This window comes from Canis lupus, chromosome 36 (genome assembly GCF_011100685.1).
Source record: "Canis lupus familiaris isolate Mischka breed German Shepherd chromosome 36, alternate assembly UU_Cfam_GSD_1.0, whole genome shotgun sequence".
NCBI classification, from domain to species: Eukaryota; Metazoa; Chordata; class Mammalia; order Carnivora; family Canidae; genus Canis; species Canis lupus.
In genome coordinates, this window is record NC_049257.1 from 17,643,538 (window position 1) to 17,661,628 (window position 18,091).

At 44.6% G+C, this 18,091-nt stretch overlaps 1 protein-coding gene across 6 annotated transcripts in view; it reads left to right on the forward strand.

Annotated features, from left to right (window-relative positions):
- The first annotated feature begins 5,449 nt into the window (after positions 1-5,449).
- Positions 5,450-18,091, forward strand: part of MAP3K20 (mitogen-activated protein kinase kinase kinase 20) — a 175,516-nt gene continuing 162,874 nt past the window's right edge. For 3 of the 6 annotated variants that reach the window (XM_038584867.1, XM_038584866.1, XM_038584872.1), the window contains exon 1: positions 6,404-6,559. The gene's annotated coding sequence lies outside the window, so the exon portion shown is untranslated. Of the gene's footprint in view, positions 5,552-5,693; positions 5,963-6,308; positions 6,362-6,403; positions 6,560-18,091 lie in introns of those variants that run through there. The other 3 variants (XM_038584869.1, XM_038584870.1, XM_038584871.1) reach the window with 3 other exon arrangements.

Below are 18,091 nucleotides of genomic sequence, written 5' to 3' on the forward strand. Positions count from 1 at the left end.
AGTTTCCTTCTTACTCACAGGTGCCCAACTCTACTAAATTTGTGATATTCTGAACGCCATATGAGCTACTATCATTGGTCTTCTTAGAATGTCTGAAATTCCGGCCTGCATTTGTTGCATCCAGAAGAACAGCAAGCTGTGTCACCTAGAAGCTCTGGAGACGCTAAGAAACCAAATAATGTATCTCCAATGTCCTACCAGCTCACCTGGGGCTCAGAGAGTTACCTGAAAGCTCGGGTCTTTTCATTGGATCCGTTAAAGCGGAACCATCAATTTCAGAAACATGACTATTTTCATGACATTTTCCATTTCCCTTAAGATTTCATGCTCCCTTTGAGTAGAATCTGCCCCTGCCACATGTGTGATGGACAGAGGATAGACTACTCCCAGTGGCCAGGTGTGACACTGAGGATGAGAACTGATAGAGGAAAATCCAGGGAAGGAGGTGGAGGTGCTAGGAGGAGGACAGAATCAGGCTGGTGAAGATGGGGATTAATGCTGGTGAGGAAAATCTGGATTAGATCATGGCCCTAAGGATCTTGGAGTTTATTCAGCAGGCAGCGACGTGTCAGTTAAAGTGTTTGAGTGAAGGTTTTTGAGTTTTGATACGATTTTTCTATGTTCTGTGTTAGATACTCCTTCCAAATACATGCTATTCGCTAATTAGATAGACATGCCACCTAGGTCTTCATCCAAATTGCAGAAACGTTGAACAGGGCAGGATAGAGAACAGAGAGCCCAGCAAGATACCATTAGAAACCCTTTGTAAGGGAACACTGCACCCCGAGCGACACCAGCACTTTGGGGGTGCACCTTTGAACGTGTTTTCAGTCTAATAGCAATTTACCGTATTGTACTGTCATTCGTTAAAATCCCCTTCTGATTTATAAAGTCATCATGAGAAACTTTGTCATGTTTCACTGAGGAAGTCCTCATTGTCCTCGAAGATTCCAGCAGAGAAAACCAGGTTTGTCTCGTGCGTCTTAATTTCAATGAATCCATGCTGGTTCCCGGTGTTTGCAGTCAAAGCAATTACCAGCTTTCCATTCAGTTGTGGCACTTAGTAATTACTCTAGGATCTTGCCAGAATATCATACCAACTGTTATATATTTGGGGAAGAAGCATATGAGTTTCTTGCAACAAAGCAGGGTTAAGGGCAAATAGGACAGATGGCAAGGCTCTGCTGAAAGGGTATGACAAGCTCAATGATGATTCAGTCATGTCTTTTTTTTTTTTTTTTAAGATTTTATTTATTTATTCATGAGAGACACGGAGAGGCAGAGACACAGGCAGAGGGAGAAGCAGGCTCCATGCAGGGAGCCCGATGTGGGACTCGATCCCAGGACCCTGGGATCACGCCCTGAGCTAAAGGCAGACGCTCAGCTACTGAGCCACCCAGGTGTCCCTCAGTCACATCTTAGATCTGGGACATTAAAGAATAGCCTGGCAAACAATAGCAAAGAGTAAGGAGTGCATAGGACTCCGGAGTTGGGCGAGTAGGCCTTTATCATTGCACAGGACCATCGAGCAGTATGGTCCCAACTACGGGAGAGCCGCTTAGGGCCAGGGCTGGCACCACATCCCAGATTAGCTGAGGTCTAGCAAAGTGCTCTCTTTCCTGTTCTGGGCAGCTGCCCTGTGACGCTGCATCTTGAGGCAAGAAGGACACAAGGCAATTGGTTCTCTTCAGCTCAAGGAGCACCTCAGACTCTTTAGCAGTTCTCCAAATGCACTCTGGGAGCCCCTTCAGCAAGTCTGTGAGGTCAAAACTCATCTCAGAAAGATACTAAGGTGTTATTTTCACTGTTCTCTCTTATGAGTGAACAGTCCACTCTCCCAAACGTGTGGTGTCCTACTGGAATGCTTCGAATGCAGAAGCAGATTTGAGAATCCAATTGTCTTCTCTTAGGCCAGACGTAGAGATTTGCAAGAATATAAAACAATGACATTCTTTCTTCTCACTACTTTTAGTTTGCACAGTATTTGTTTTTCATTAAATCGCATTATTTTGGCTGGCGTAAGTGAGTTTTAAAAAAAGAGATTTCTGTTTTGATTTCTACTGTGATAAATATTGAGAGGTATAACTTACCTGGCCAAAAACTATTTGGCACCCTCAAGCACTCTAGAGCGTAAAGGAATCCTGAGACCAAAAAGTTGGAAAATTGCTTGATCTAAAAGAACAAGCCCTAAAGTCCACCTCTTGCTCCCTGAGGGAAACAAGTTGCTAAAGCTTTCCAGGACTTTTTCCTGCCCTACAGCGTGGGATGATGATTCCAATTCCCTGCTGGGGTCATGGTGAAGGTCAGATGAAGAGTGGGTATAAAACTCTTAGTTCAGTGCATAACATGTGAGCACCCAGTAAATAGAAGCCATCACTATTATTATTGCCATGATCATTATTCTTCTTGTAGTAGGCTACTATTACTACCATCATGAGGACAATTACTCCCTCCCGGCAATGCCTTTACTCAGATATCTGAAGGATTTATTCCTTGAACTTGTTAAATGTTCTTGTGCCTTTGTACTTCTTGTTCCCTTTGCCTATAATACCTTTCCCACATTTCTATCCAGCAAATTCACTTCATTCTTCTCCTGTGGACATAGAGGTTCTTTGTCTGACCTCTCAAAACTGTGTTCCATGCCCTGCTGTAACCCCACATCCTTGCCTTCTTAAAAGCACACCACAGAATAATCACTTGTGTCTTTTCTGGCCTTTCTATTTTATTTTATTTTATTTTATTTTATTTTATTTTATTTTATTTTATTTTATTTATTTTAAAAATATTTTATTTATTCATGAGAGATACAGAGAGAGAGGCAGAGACACAGGCAGAGAGAGAAAACAGGCTCCATGAAGGGAGCCCGATGCGGGACTCGATCCCTGAACTCCAGGATCACGCCCTGGGCCAAAGGGCGTGCACCAAACCGCTGAGCCACCCAGACGTCCCTATTTTATTTTTTATTTTATTTATTTTATTTATTTTATTATTTTAATTTTATTTCAATTTGCCAACATATAGTATAACCCCCAGTGCTCATACCATCACATGCCCTCATTAATGCTGTCACCCGTTAAAGCCATCCCCTACCCACCTCCCCTTTCAGAACCCTTTGTTTCCCAGAGTTAGGAGTCTCTCATGGTTTGTCTTCCTCTCTAATTTTTCTCCAGTTTCCCCTCCTTCCCTTATGGTCCCTTTCATTATTTCTTATATTCCACATATGAGTGAAACCATATGATAATGGTCTTTCTCCGATTGACTTATTTCACTCAGCATAATACCCTCCATTGCACTCAGCAAACTGTGAGAACAGAGACCACGTCTTGGTCACTGTCATAATTACAGTTCAGCGCAGTGCCTGTCATTCAGTAAATGCTTTTTGAACAAATTTAATAAAAGTCCCCAATTTTTCTTCTTGCCCTATTCCTCCTTTCATGCCCTGGAACATCCAAGCAAGTTTGGCACCTGAAATATTCTCATAAAGTCTTCCATCCTTAAGTTAGATGTGAAAGCTAAGTTCAAACAATGACCCGGGCTTTATTCATCATTTTAAGGTCATGGTTGCTTATCTTAAAGGATGTGTGACTGTGTGCCTTCATTTCTCAGGGATCCAGCGTGGTGCAGGAGGGAGAACACCAACCTTTGTGTAAAAGCTGGTAATTCTTAGCTATGATCTAGACACAGGCCACTCACAGTCTGCCATGGGGGACGGAGATGGCTAGAGAAAATACTCCTGGGTACCAGCGTGCCTCAGAGCTCTCATCACCACAAAGGGAGGGAAGGATAATCAGAATGCTTTCTTCCTTGTAAATTGCCTTTCCTTCTATCCTTAATAGAATTTATGTCTGCACTTCTCTGATCCACCGATAGCCGGTGGCAGTTCCAGAATTTCTGTTCGAGAGGAGCTTAGGGACAGCAATCGGAATGGGGGACCAGGAGACTTTTTTAAAGCTCTATTTGCATAGCAAATACACTGTTTTTACTGACATTGCATATTTATTTTGGAGGGTGTTCTTGGATATAAGAGGGTGCTAAGGACTCCCAATCCACCCCACTGCTGAGAGTACATCTATTTTTAGTGTGGAGACATTTGAAGTAAAGGAATAGAAAGGCTTGATAAGAGAGGTTTGGCTAGGTCTTTTTGGCTATTGCTATTCACATCGGTAAACCTATGCAGGTGAGAATTAACCAACGGGCCCTCCGAAAAAGATTGGGAAGTTTGAAAAACCAGAGTCAGCCATGGGAATAAGCACTAGACTATATTTATTAGGTCTGGGGTTTAAAGAGATCAGTATAGTCATAAGGAAATGGGCCATTTGACCAGAGAGTCAGACTTGAGGCAACCAGTTTATCACATAATTATGCATTTATTTCAGCTGTGGGCAGATAAGACACACTATAAGATTATGACTTCAAGGAACTTGCAACCTATTTGGGAAGATAAGAGAATGCCTACCAGTTTATCATTTAAGCACATTTGTGAAACTGCTCTTCAGTGTTCTCCATCCCTGCTGGTTATTCTCTTTGCCTAATTATGTAGGGGAAATAGAATGAAGGAAAAAAAAAAAAAACGGATGGGAAGGAAGGGGGGGGAGTGCTGAAAATATGAAGACTCTTAAGGCTTGTGTTCCAAATTTAAAGTAATACATTCACACTTTTAAAGCTGGAGCCTGTGGCTGACATCCGATTGGGCCCACCTATTTGCAAAGGAGGAAGCCGAGGCTGGTCTAGCAAAGTACCCCAGCTGGTCGGAGGCAGAAGACAGACCAGAAGCCGGGTTCTCTGATTCCTAGCCTAGCGTCTGTGCCTTGTGAGGTAGCATGACTGGAGTCACGTTTTACGTGGGTGTATCCTGGAGTCTTACTTTACTGTTTCTTGTTTAGGTGATTTTGAGAATTATTTGATCAGGAATTTTGTTAGTATGACAGTTTCCATCAATCCTAGTTCTTCAGTTACTGATACAGAATCGATCAGTACTCAAGTTGCTAGTTCTCACCACCGGGAACGTTCAATAATTTTTTTAAAGAGTTTATTTATTTATTCTTGAGAGACACATACAGAGAGAGAGAGAGAGAGAGAGAGAGAGAGGCAGAGACACAGGCAGAGGGGGAAGCAGGCTCCATGCAGGGAGCCCGATGCGGGACTCGATCCTGGGACTCCAGGAACAGGCCTGGGCCGAAGGCGGGCGCCAAACCACTGGGCAACCCAGGGATCCCTGATAATTTAAATAACAGACTAGAGAGTGGTGTTTCTAGCTTATATTCACCCATCCCTCTGCTTTCATGTTTTCAACCGACGATTTACGATGCTCTTTCTCCCATGACCTCTTTTCTGAGTCTCCGTTTCATATTTCCACGGCTGCATCTCTACCTGTTTTTCCTCCCATGACCTCGGACTCAGCAGGAAGCCAGCTTCTCCCCGACATATCCCTATTTCTGTCAATGACACCATCGCTCTTCCAGTCACCCAGGTCTGAAACCTTGGCATCACCTCTGACTCTTTCCTCCTTCTCTTCCACACCCCCAGCTTCTGTGGCCTCCTCCTGAGACAGGTCTCTCAATTCCATCCCCCCTTTCCCAGCTCCATTTCCTGCGCTGCTCAGGCCCGCACGACCCCTTGACCGGGTGGTGACAGTATTTACCTCCCTCGCTGCTTCCCAGTTTCGTCCTAGCAACGCATCCTGCAACCACGTGGCCTGCTCGCTCTCCCCCCCCCCCCCCCACCACTGGGCAAACACAAACACCTATTTTAACCCTTTGACTCTAACTTCCCGCAGTGCCCGTAGATGACCCAATTGCAAACTCAAACCCTTGGATGACGCCGTCAGCCCCTCGGCGACCCTCGCCCCACTCTTCCTCCGCAGGACCATCCCGCCCAGTCAACACTTTTCTTCCCCAGACTCGGTGCCACATTTTGCTCACGCCCGGAACGATGCTAGCGTCCTCGTCCGACCTCCGTTTAGGTAAGGTCAGCAACCAGGGAGGCGGGCCAGGACCCCTCCTCAACTTCCCCAGGTGTTTGCGGGCGGTCCCGCCGGGGCAGGTGCGGCCCTAAGCGCAGCGACGCCCCCGGGTCCGCGTGGGCCCACCTGGGGCCCGAGGCCGCGGGGCCCGACGCCGCCTGGGCCCGGCTCCCCCGCGCGGCGGCCCAGGGCGAGGTGTGCGGCCGAGGCCCGGGGCGCGGGGGCGCCTCGCGAGCCCGAGGGGCGGCTGCCGGGGGCGCAGGGCACCCCGGGGCGGGGCCTGGGGCGCGCGGGCAGGTGCTCGGCCGCCGGGGGCGGGGCGGGGCGGCGCGGGGCGGCGCGGGGCGGCGCGGGGCGGCCGGGCCGGGGGAGCCGCCGGGAGCCCGCCCGCGCTCCGAGGTAGGTGGTGCTGCGGCCGCGGCGGCTCGCTCATTGGCGCGGGCGGAGAGGCGGAATGTTCAACTCCTGACTCGGGCGGAAGCGTGGGAGCCGCGCGGGCCGCCGTCCCCCCCCCGCCCCTGCCCTCGCCGCGCGGGGCCTCGGCGCCCCGGCTGCTGCTGCCGCTCCTGCCGCCGCCGCGCCCCGCCCGGGAGCCAGGTAAGGAGCGCGCGGGGCCGCGGAGGCGACGGGGGGCGCTCGCCCGCACCCGCACCCGGCCCAGGCCCCGCCGGCCCCGCCGGCCGCCCCCGCCCCGCCCCGGGCCCGCGCTCCCGGCGGCCGCCCGAGGGCCCCGCGAGCTTGGCCTCCGGAAGGGCGGGCGCAGCCGTCGGCCGCCGCCGCGGCCCCTGGCCCGGCCCGCGCCCCCGGGGCCGAGCGCCCGCCTGGCCGCCGCCCACCCGGCCCCGGAGGCGCAGCGCGGGGCTCCGAGGGGCGCGGGGCTGCGAGGGGCGCAGGCGCGGGCGGCCCCGGGCCGAGGGCTGCGGGGAGGGGGGAGCCGCCCGGGCGCCTTCTGCCTCCGCGAGCCGCCGCCGGGCCTCCGCGGGACACCGAGCAGCCCCCCGGCCCGCACCCGTCCGCCGCCCCGGCCCCGGCCCCCCGCCCCCCGCCCTCGGCCCCGCGGAGGCCCCGCGGAGGCCCGGACAGCTCGCAGACCAACTTCAGCACGCCCGGCCGGCGACCCGGCTCCGAACTGCCGCACACGCACACGCACACGCACACACACGTACACACATATGCACGCACACGCGCACACATGCATGCACACGCACACACGTGCACACACAGGTGCACACGCAAGGCACTCACACGCACACATGCACGCACACACAGGTACACATGCATGCACACGCACAGGCACGCGCACACACGCACACACACGCACGCGCACACACACGCGCAGGACGCAGACCGCGCCGTCCGTGCCAGATGGCTGCATGCGTGTGTTCCCGCCGCGCCCCGAGAGGCCCGCAGAAGCCCGGGTGGGGAGGACTTCGTGCGGAGGTAGTTGTGTTAGTTTCTTCAGTAACGAAAGCGCCGGCGTCCGGGCCCGGGCCAGGGATCCGCCGCAGGCCGCTCTCGGCTGGGAATGTAGCGGGATCCACGTCCAGGAGCGTGCGAGGTGGTTGCTACCGTGGGTGCTGCTTTCAGCTCCGAGGCTGCGTGAGGTCAGAGCCCTTCTTGCTTCGCTGACCTCGGCTGAAGTGAACAGTCGGGATCCAGGGGATCCAAACCTACAGACGTGTTGAAAGACAAAAGCAAGTGATTCCAGAGAGTCCATGACTTTTGCTTGCAGTACAGGCCCATCTCCACAGTGAAATTTCACGTCGTTTTTTTGATTTTTCAAAAAAAAAAAAAGTCTGACGGATGCATTTTAATTATGGTTTTGGTCGTTTGCAGAGCCTTTGTTTAAAGTTCCTGCTACGGCCAGTGGGAGAGATTTGGGAGATTGCAAATGAACATGAATCCGGTTTGTTTGGAAAGAGCAAATTAAGAAAAAGGCCTCATAAAGCAATGTGTACAGTTTAGTCTCTCACAACAGAATTCCTACTATAACTTTTCTGGGAGGCTTTTTTTTTTTTTTTTTTTTTTTTTGACCTAGAAAATACTGTTTGAATCAAAAGTTACAGTGGTGATAATTCTAGAGTCAATGACCACAGTGCAATGGGAAGGATCCTTTTCTTGTCTAGGAAAGCAAAGAGATGACTGATCTCTTCGTCTTACTCTTTTACGGAACACATAAGACACATTAAAAAGAGAAAAGGAGAGAGAAATATCCAGATATTAAGCAGGAGGATTTGGATCTAAAAATGGATGGTCAAAGATCTTGGGAACTAAGGGACCTTCTTGCCAAATAAGGAAACTTGGCAAGCTGCACTGTGTATTTTAAGTTAGCACAAGAGTGAGTGTTATTGGCAATATATTGGCTGAGAGCCTATCTGGAATGAGCAGTGAAACTGACTTTGACAGGGCTACAAAACTATAAACAGGAGTTATGAGGAGCCTGGAGGATTAATCTAGTCAGAGAAAACACTGGAGAAATTACAATGATGTTTCATGAAAGGAGGTCAGACATACAGTGAAGCTATTTGTGTGGAGTAAAAGAGAAAAATGGACAGTTTTTAGAAGTTGTTAGATTCAGAGAAAAGAGAGGAGAGAATCAATGATTTAAAAAAAAAAAAAAAACCCAGAAAAAGATGTTTGTGGTGACACAGTACTTCTTGGAATAAGATAGCCTTGTGTCTGTATCCAGAGATATTGAAAATAAAAATCAATTTGGATCATTTGTTTTTCCATTTTATTCTACCCAGGACAGATTGACAGGGAGGGTGTCTTGTCTATCTAAATGTAATGGGAATAGCTAAGGCACCTTTTGGTCCTACTGCAGGGAAGATTTAGGCTACTTCTTTTGTGGCTATTAACCTTGCCCCACTACACACAAATAAGCAGAGTTCCAGCTGTGACCAGAAAACTGTACCTGTTAAGGGAAGAGAACTGTAAATGCTAGAGCTTAGATTGGTTTGCCTGATACATGGGTGCTTTTGTGTCAGACCCTCCTACAGACAGCTGAAGCATCGATTATGCCCTAATAGCAGTTAAATAATCCCAGCACAGTAGAAGATTCTGTGAGAACAAAGCAGCCTTGCATTGACACCCTAACCTCGCATCACAAATGCTAATAGGAAATTAAAGCCTCAAATTGAACTTTGGGTGGATAATAAGCAATCTAGTGATTACTGTATTAAGGAAACGGTTTGTTTAAGGCCAAAAAAAAAAAAAAAACAAAAAAAACCAACAGATTTTAAGGAAAGAGCAGAATGATAGAGTGGAAAAAAAAGACGTGGTGAAAAAAATGATATGACTTTGAAGTCAGACCCGAGTTTGAATCCTGGTCATGTTACTTGTAAGTTAGGTAGTTGGCTTGGGCAACTTTCATCCCCTTCATCCTCCGTTTTCTCATGTGTAAACTGGGCACTGTAATACCTGCTTGCTGCATAAGCATGTGATGCAGCACATGGAAATGCCTGAAGAACCAGCCCCTGAAACTACAGCCACCATGACTGAGCGGTAGGAAGAGTATTTTTCCACATTCTCTAATTAGACACAGAGCAAGCTGCCTGTCTCACCTGTACTCAGGTAAGGCTTGCCCTTGGTAGCTGGCCCCATTCCCAAAACGTACTTCGTGTGTGTTTACAGGCCTGGGAGGTTTTCCTAGCTACTCTCCTGCTTTGAGTATCCTTATTCTTTGTAAAACAGCTTTGTGCACAGCTTTATGATATTTTGGTCAAAGAATCTGAAAGTTATTGCATTTAAATATCTATACGCGGATTTTAAAGAACTCTATGAGTTCTATGAGTAGGGGAAGGCTATGATCTAGAAGACCAAAACCAAAATTACTTGGATCCATTCAAGGCTTCAAGCACAGCTTATCTTCAGGGGCTAACATCTTTCTGGACCTTCTATAGGAAAACCAAGAGAAGGCAAGGATCGTTATCTAAAGATTGTGGAGTGAATCTTTTCTTATGAAGCTTTTCTACCAAAGTACCCTATTGTGGAGAAGAATGTATTTCTTTTTCTTTTTTTTTTTAAGTTACTTATTTATTCATGAGAGACGCGGAGAGAGGCAGAGACATAGGCAGAGGGAGAAGCAGGCTCCCTGCAGGACTCGATCCCAGGGTCCTGGGATCACCACCTGAGCCAAAGGCAGATGCTCAACGACTGAGCCACCCAGGTACCCCAGAAGAATGTATTTCTCCAGGGATCTGTAAACCTAGCCACAGATACTCCCCCATCTAAGCAAGCACTTTCTTTAAGCACTTTTATTTAATCTTAAAAATCAAGTGAATTTTGCATTCTCTGCCGTGCTGTTTCATTTTATTGAACCAACCGGTACAAACAGATGACGTGTTTATTCCCCTGGATGTTCAGGTAAAATGGACTTGTAGGACGTGGGTTTATTTATACACCTTCCTCACAGTGCCAGATACCCCCCGTGTGGAGGGGCATGAGCCTGGTTCTGATAAAGGGACGTGCACCATTAGGCTTTGCCACTCCGCCCATCGCAAGGCGGTCATGCAGTTCCATTTTGCTGAGAAAAGCATAGCAGTAGATCATCATCCAAAGAGTTTTTATTTTCTGTGGTTATCCTGTGGCTTTCAGCGTAAATAAAGTGTTTGGAAATGGAGGAGAGGGGAGAGGGGAAAGAATGGTTATAGGAGAGGAATCTGGAATAGAACTCACACCTTCCCAGCCAGTTTGGGAGGAGAAATTGAGGAGTATGGCCCAGTCATCTCCATCATCCCCATCGCTGATTGTGATCACTGCTCCTCCACCTTGCCAGGGACTCTTAGGTCAGGTTCATGATTGTATCCCTCAGAAGGGAGACCATCCATACTTTATTGTAGGTTGATTAGTCATAGAATACTCTTAGGGTTGCTGTTCTGGCTATTGCAAGAACCTCCTGTCCCACATACCCACCTCCCAGGGAATCCTCTCAGTGATAGGCAGCTCACTACTAGACAGACTGGCATATTCTCGCAGGCAACTCTAATAACCAGGAATTCTCTCTGGGATTTTTACATCGGCAGCGCATACTATGGGGTCTTCCCTGGTTTTAACAATCCCCATTTGCTTTCATCTTACATCAGGGTTGCTAGGTTTTAACTGTCCTATTGACCCTTTTCAGGGAACGTTTGTTCTAGGTAATTAGTCTAAGACGGTACCTGTTTGTCAGATACTTTCTGTTTGACAGAAAATGGCTCAAGGGTAGAAACAAGAGCCAAGTAGCAGCACCATTAGGGATGGGTAGGTCTGCTGAGTGAAGTAAGCCTTGTTTACTCTTGTTTTCTCCCGCCTCCACCACTCCCACCCGCAAACATCTGTGGATTCCTCTTCCAGGGGGCCCATGGAAATGTGCCCTTGCAGTGCTCCTTGACTCATAGACTCTGGTCCAGCTCTCTTCCCATGCCTCTAGTCCTTGGACACCAGGCCCTCTGCAGTGACCTCATGTCACGGAATTGTACCTACTTCATGTTGCCTCGTTGGGCTTCTGTTTGAGCACAGACGTATTTCCACACAGTCTTTCTGTGGCATAAGTGCCCTTGCCTCCTACATTCCTATTTTGCCTCCAGTGACAACATTTCTGGCATGGACATGTGTGTTGCAGAAGTCTGTCTCCATTAATTAAAATATTACAGTACAAATAAGAATGTTGCATTTAGCTAACTCATTTTTACTTTAACCTTAGCTATAATTAGAGGGATTTGTTGCATGGTGAAGCGTGCGTGCGTGCACACACACACACACACACAATAAAACAGTAGCTGTTCTATTTCTTAGAGTCTTAAAGTCTACTTCTCTCTGCTGTCCATCATCACTAAAGATCCTGTCCACTGAGCCCAACCTGTTCTCTACAGGCTGCTTTTCAGTGGCAGCATTGGAGGAAGGAAGGAAGGAATATCTATGCTAGACACAATATGAGTTGGTTCTATTTGCATACCTAATCTCCTTTGGCTAGACTTACAGATATTTTTTAAGTGGTATGTATGTATGTATTTATTTATTTATAAAAGATTTTATGTATTTATTCATGAGGGACAGAGAGACTGAGACAGAGACATAGGCAGAGAGAGAAGCAGGCTCCCTGCAGGGAGCCCCATGCGGGACTCTATCCCGGGTCTCCAGGATCATGCCCTGAGTCAAAGGCAGATGCTCAACCGCTGAGCCACCCAGGCTTCCCTTTTGAGTGGTTTAAAAACAAAAACAGTGGAAGAGCAGTCCTTTTCTAGAATAGAATCTTAGAATCTTTGCGCTTGCTGTTGTGAACAAATATGCCAAACTCAAGCTTTCCCCATGTTTTAAAGCTAAGACCTGTAGAAAAAAAAAGAATTCATATTATTAATAGTTAGCACCATATTAATAATTAGACCAAGTCAATAATTAGAACCATAATCCAAGTGGTATTGTTTCAATACACGTGATAAAGCATATTTTTGTTTTATTCAGTAATCTATGTTAAGGAGGCTGAAAAACAATATGAGCATAAATAAATATTAGAGCAGCAAGTTTGGCAAAAGAATTTGTTGAGGGCTGTTTTCTAAAAGGCTTTTTTGGTCCTATTCAGGTCATTCTAAAATAATTTTGTTTTTTTCCCATATTGCATCAAAAATAAACTTGTAACTTTTGTGAAGAAGGGAAAAAGGAAAATGTAAATTAGGGATAGAAAAAGAGGAAGAATCTGCATTCAGAAATTATAAGCCCATATAAATCTAAAAGAAAAATTAAAAAAAGCCCAAAGACCTATTTTCTAGTAAAGTTAGTTCTTTTATATGGTGGATTTAATTAAGAAAAAAAAGTTATGATTTGCAGGTATTTAATGAAAGTGGTTGCAGTTTCTTAGATCATTTAATAAAGGAAGACAGTGGCCAGCATGGAAAGTAGGTAAACTCTAGGAACCTACCAAAGTGAATACTATAATTGAATAAATAGGCCTAGAAACTATTATTTAAAAAGTGCAAAAAAAAAAAAAGTATTGTCTTTTAGTAACTTATTCTTGTGAAAAGGTTTGAAAGAAAATTATAATTACTCACTAATAAGATCTTGCAAAAATGGCCAGAAGCAAAAGCAGCAAACAGAAGAGCGAGAAAAAATGAAAACATTCATAGATAAGAGGGATTTGGGAACAAATAGTACATTTATCTATATATCATTGCTCTGCAAAACTACTGGAGGTGTAAAATGATCTGAAAACAGAGGGAAGAAAACTATTGAGGAAAACATACCTGACGATGAAAGCCAAAGAGGTAAATGGCTAAATATGAAAACAAGAAATATTAAGATACCTTGACAATCATCATTTCCATTTATTGAGTATTGTGTACTGGGTGCTGGTACTACCCAAGGTACTTTCACAGCATCTCCCACTTTCCAGCACCAGGCAGGATGGGTATTATTGCCAGTGAGAAAACTGAGGTCAGGGATCCCTGGGTGGCGCAGCGGTTTAGCACCTGCCTTTGGCTTGGGGTGTGATCCTGGAGACCCGGGATTGAATCCCACATCGGGCTCCCGATGCATGGAGCCTGCTTCTCCCTCTGCCTGTGTCTCTGCCTCTCTCTCTCTCTCTCTGTGACTATCATAAATAAATAAAAATTAAAAATATATATATTAAAAAAAAAAAAAGAAAACTGAGGTCAGAGAGGCACAGTGCCGGGGCCAAGGTCTAACAGCTAGTAAATTCAGGTTTGCTACTGGCTCTAGCTGGGTCTTTCCCCTGGACCGTGCTGCTTTTATGTTGAGATAGCTGTTATTTGGAAATAAAACTCATTAAACAAGTCAGATAATATTCTGCAAACTTTTGAGCTAGCAACTGTGAGTCATTTAGTAAAATAATAGATTTCAGATTTTTTATTTATTGGGCCTTTTAGACATTTGCAATGTCAAGGTCAGAAAATGTGTTTGGTTTAAGGTTACCAAGAGGTAGAGGCAGAGTTAAAACCCATTATCTATCTAATTCTAAATCTTGTTTGTTTTTTATAGAATGTTAGCAAGGTCTTTTTTGTTTTATTTTGTTGTTTTAAATTCAGGACAAAAGTCCATTTTTCTTTTTTTGGATTAGAAAGCTGAAAACTTTAAAGTCAAATAATACTCCACTTAAGGTTTCCTGCCTCCACACGTTTTCACTTTTGATAGTTCCTGCTGATGGTGGTATATATACGCTTTCAGTAATTTAGTTAATAGTTAAAAATCATTTTTAAATTTCAATTTTAACATTTTTAAAAATTGAAAAAGTCTGTCTTACTATTCAAGTACTCAAATAATTGGACTCCACCACATTAGTGATTTTCAGCATTTTCAGTGCTGTGACACCCTGTTAGCTTTGATTTTTGTAGTATTTCTGCTTTAACTTACCTTTCTGCGCTGTGTGGTAGATCCTTATTAATACTTAAAATAGCTGTGAGAGTTTATGAAACAAAAGTTAAAATGCTACAAAATTAGACTGGGAAATGTTACATGGAGAAAAATTGCCTTTCTTGGGTAAAAGCTATTATTTTAATATGGTGGGATGTAAACATAATTTGATGGGCATATTAGGTTAAATACATTTATATAGATTACTCATTGTTAAATTCGGCTTTATTCACTGGAGAATGCGTCTGAAAAATGAGAATATAATTTCATTAGCTGGTAGTCTTCCCCAAGATGCTCTAAGTACAAGTAATCAGCAACTCAGATTTTCCATTCTTCTGATCATAAGTTGATCCTCTTAGAATAATGATTTTAAATTAGAGGGGGATAGCTCAAGGGGAAAAATAAATATACAGGTATCTTCCACTTTTTGAAAATTTGCATCACACCACTTTGCTTTTATGAAAGACCTACCTCGGTGCCTGTTTTTACTAACTGAAAGAAATCCGAAGAGGATTTTCACATTTAGGGAAAAAAGGTGTGAAGGGAAATTGCCTTCAGTGTTTGTTTTGCAGTGAGCTGATATAGAGGCCGTAGGCACCCCAAACTTCTCTCCCCTCCCTCCCCTACCACACTCAGCATCTCAGCATGCAGCTGCTGTAGCTTTAAACCGTGTCTGAGAGCATCTGTACTTTATTTATCTTGACTTATTTTGTGCATCTGTTAGCAAGGTATGTCTAAAATACCAGAAAAGTCTAAAATTGTCAATTTAGGCATCTGGAAATACTCAAACTTTTTTCCATGTAAATTAATGGCAGTTGCTTTTATGCTTAATACCATTTTGGGTAACAAAAGGTCTCATAGGAAGACTCTCCTTTCGGATGGTGGGGGGAACCTGTATGTGGTCTGACACCCATACGGATGGCAATGGGAATCTCGATCAGGTTTTTCAGCTAAGTCCATGATGGTTTGCCAAGCTCACTGGAATTAAAACCTGTACTCACATACCCCGGAATTGTTAGTCTCTTCAGTAATAAGATGGGACTAAATTTTTTATGGTCTTAATAAAACATTCAAGTAATTACAGAGTTCCATTCACACATAGCCATTTTCCAAATGGCAGGATGTATCACAAAGTGAGTAACAGTGATTCTGGGAAGGACATGAATAGAACATGATTAGTTGCCTCACCTCAAGGAGGGAAGGTCCTGGAGAACTATACTTCTCAGTGGTCAGCCTTCCTCTGGTGTTCTTAGGTCCCTTTCAACTGTAGCTGATCCTGCCTCCATTCATCCATGTTCCCTGGATTTGCTCTGTACCAAACGTTTAGATTTATTGATCTCATCCTGGTTCAGATCTCTAGGTTTGTTTTGAAAAGAACTTCCTTTTTTCCCCTCTTGCTGTTCTTCCTCTTTTTCTTTATTCTCCTTTAGACTCATAGACGCCCAATTCTGGAGTCCCAAATATACTCTCCTCAGTTTCCCAAAAGGCCTAGACAGCAGTTTTCAAATCAGAATTTTCTTCACAGTCCTCTGGGGAGAACTTGTAAACACTACAGAGCTCAGAGTTTCCTTAGCCTGTTTGAAATCTTTCTAGCTACAAAAGGTATGATGGAAGGACAGCCAGAAACTATTTATTCATTCATTTATTCATTCATTCAGCAATTTTTGAATGGAAAATGTGCGACGTGCCTGGCTGTGTACTTAAGTGCTGAAGATCCAGATGTAAATAGAAAAAAAGTTTTGCCTTTAAGGGATTTATAGTCTGGTGGGAAGTAAGTGGGAAAGATGAATGAATAAAGAAAGGCACTAAGGCACAGAGGAGAATCTATTTCTGTTTATGAGACTTGAAGTAGAGAGTTGAGGACAGGAGTTTCCCAGGCAGAGAAAGACATTCAAAGTAGAACTAGCTTGTGCAAAGGTATGGGGATAGATGTGAGAGAGGTTAGCATGAACTGAGAACTGCAAGTAGTTCCTCATGTATGTATGGGGAATGAGAAAACAAGAAGTAAAAGCTATAAGTGGTAAAAGAGTAACACAAACTTTCCCAGAATTAAAAGACATGAATTCACTGAGAGTACGGGCTGAGAGGATTCACTGAATGTCCTACCAACGAATGGTAGGAAGGACTTCTAAACACTCTTCAACATGTCCTATTAATTTCAGGTTTCTGGAAAGGAACACAGGGTTCTCAAAGCTTTCAGAGAAGTAACAGTATAAAAAGAATTAGTTACCAGAGCAGCATCAGGCTGCTTTATAGCCACATTAGAAACTTAGAAGACTATGAATAATACTTTTGAAATTATAAGGAAAATTATTTCCTCCATAGAATTGCAAACCCAGCCAGGCTACCGGTGAATGAAGACGTTTTAAGACAGAGTCTCGAATAAACCAGGAAAGAGAAACCAGGGGATTCGAGGACAGGGCTTCTCACAAAGGAGAAGGTGAAGGAAATTTTAGGATGATGGTGAATAGAAGTCCCAGTCCAAGTCAGGCCTAGATAGCAACCATCCAGCCAGAGAGAATCAAGATGAAGAGTACAGGGAGAATGTCTCTAAGAAAACAATAGAACACTTTCCCCCAAATTACCTGATGTTTTTATTTCATTAGAGGAGTTTTTGCAGTTCTTGGGAGAGTTTGATGAGGTATGTAAGTGCTAAGAATATAAAAAGCTAAGCCGGGGGGTGCCCGGGTGGCTTAGTCTGTTAAGCATCTGTCTTTGGCTTAGGTCATGGTCCCAGGGTCCTGGAATTGAGCCCCATGTGTTGGTGTCTCTGCTCAGTGGGGGGTCTGCTTTCCCCTCTGCCCCTACCCCTGCTCGTGCTCTCTCAAATAAATGAAATCTTTCAGGGGGGTGGGGTGGAGTGGGAAGCTAAGCCAACAACAAAAACAGAGAAACTAATAACTCTAGGAGAAACAAAAAGTTATCTAAGAAAGGAAAAATCATTGAATTCTACACAGTACTCCTGGGATTATTTACTTTGTCTACAATAGTTAGACTACTGAATTGATTTAACTAAATGTTACAGTATAGTTGGAAGCTGGGAGGACTGGGCAAATGTGACATATTTTTATGCAAGGAGTAATGGGAGTATATGGAAACTAAATCCTTTTCTTCCACAGGGAGAAATGAATAGATAATATCTGTAATGGAACATCAAGAAATAGCAATATGAGCACATTTTTTTAGAAATATGGAAGTAAATAGAAAAAATGCTAAAGGAGTTGAAATTAGTTTCCTCTGGAGAGAGATGTGGATGTGGGGAGGGGTAGAGCAAGAGAGTTCTATTTTTTTTTATTATAAGCTTTGTAGTCCTATTTTATTTTTATACTTTGATAAAAATAAAAATGATTGATTAGCAGTATAGACTTAGCATTGGTAACACTGAGGGAATCTTGCAAGTGGTGTTTTGCATTTTGTTGAACAAACTTTTTAGCTTGCATATTCTATGTTCCTACCTTTGGCACATTCCTAAATATTATTCAAACTTTTATTTCTTCTTTTTAAAGGTTTTATATATTTATTTGACAGAGAGAATGCGCAAGTAGGAGCGAGCACTAGCAGAGGGAGTGGCAGGCAGAGAGAGAGGGAGAAGCAGGCTCCTTGCTGAGCAGAGTCTGATGTGGGCCTCTCTCCCAGGATCCTGGGATCATGACCTGAGCTGAAGGCAGATACTTAACTGAGCCACCCAAGTGCCCCCAAACTTTCTTCTTTTCTGTAATTAACTGAATATGAATTGAAGCAAAAGTTAGTAAGGTAAATTGTTGACTCACATATGTGTATAGCTTT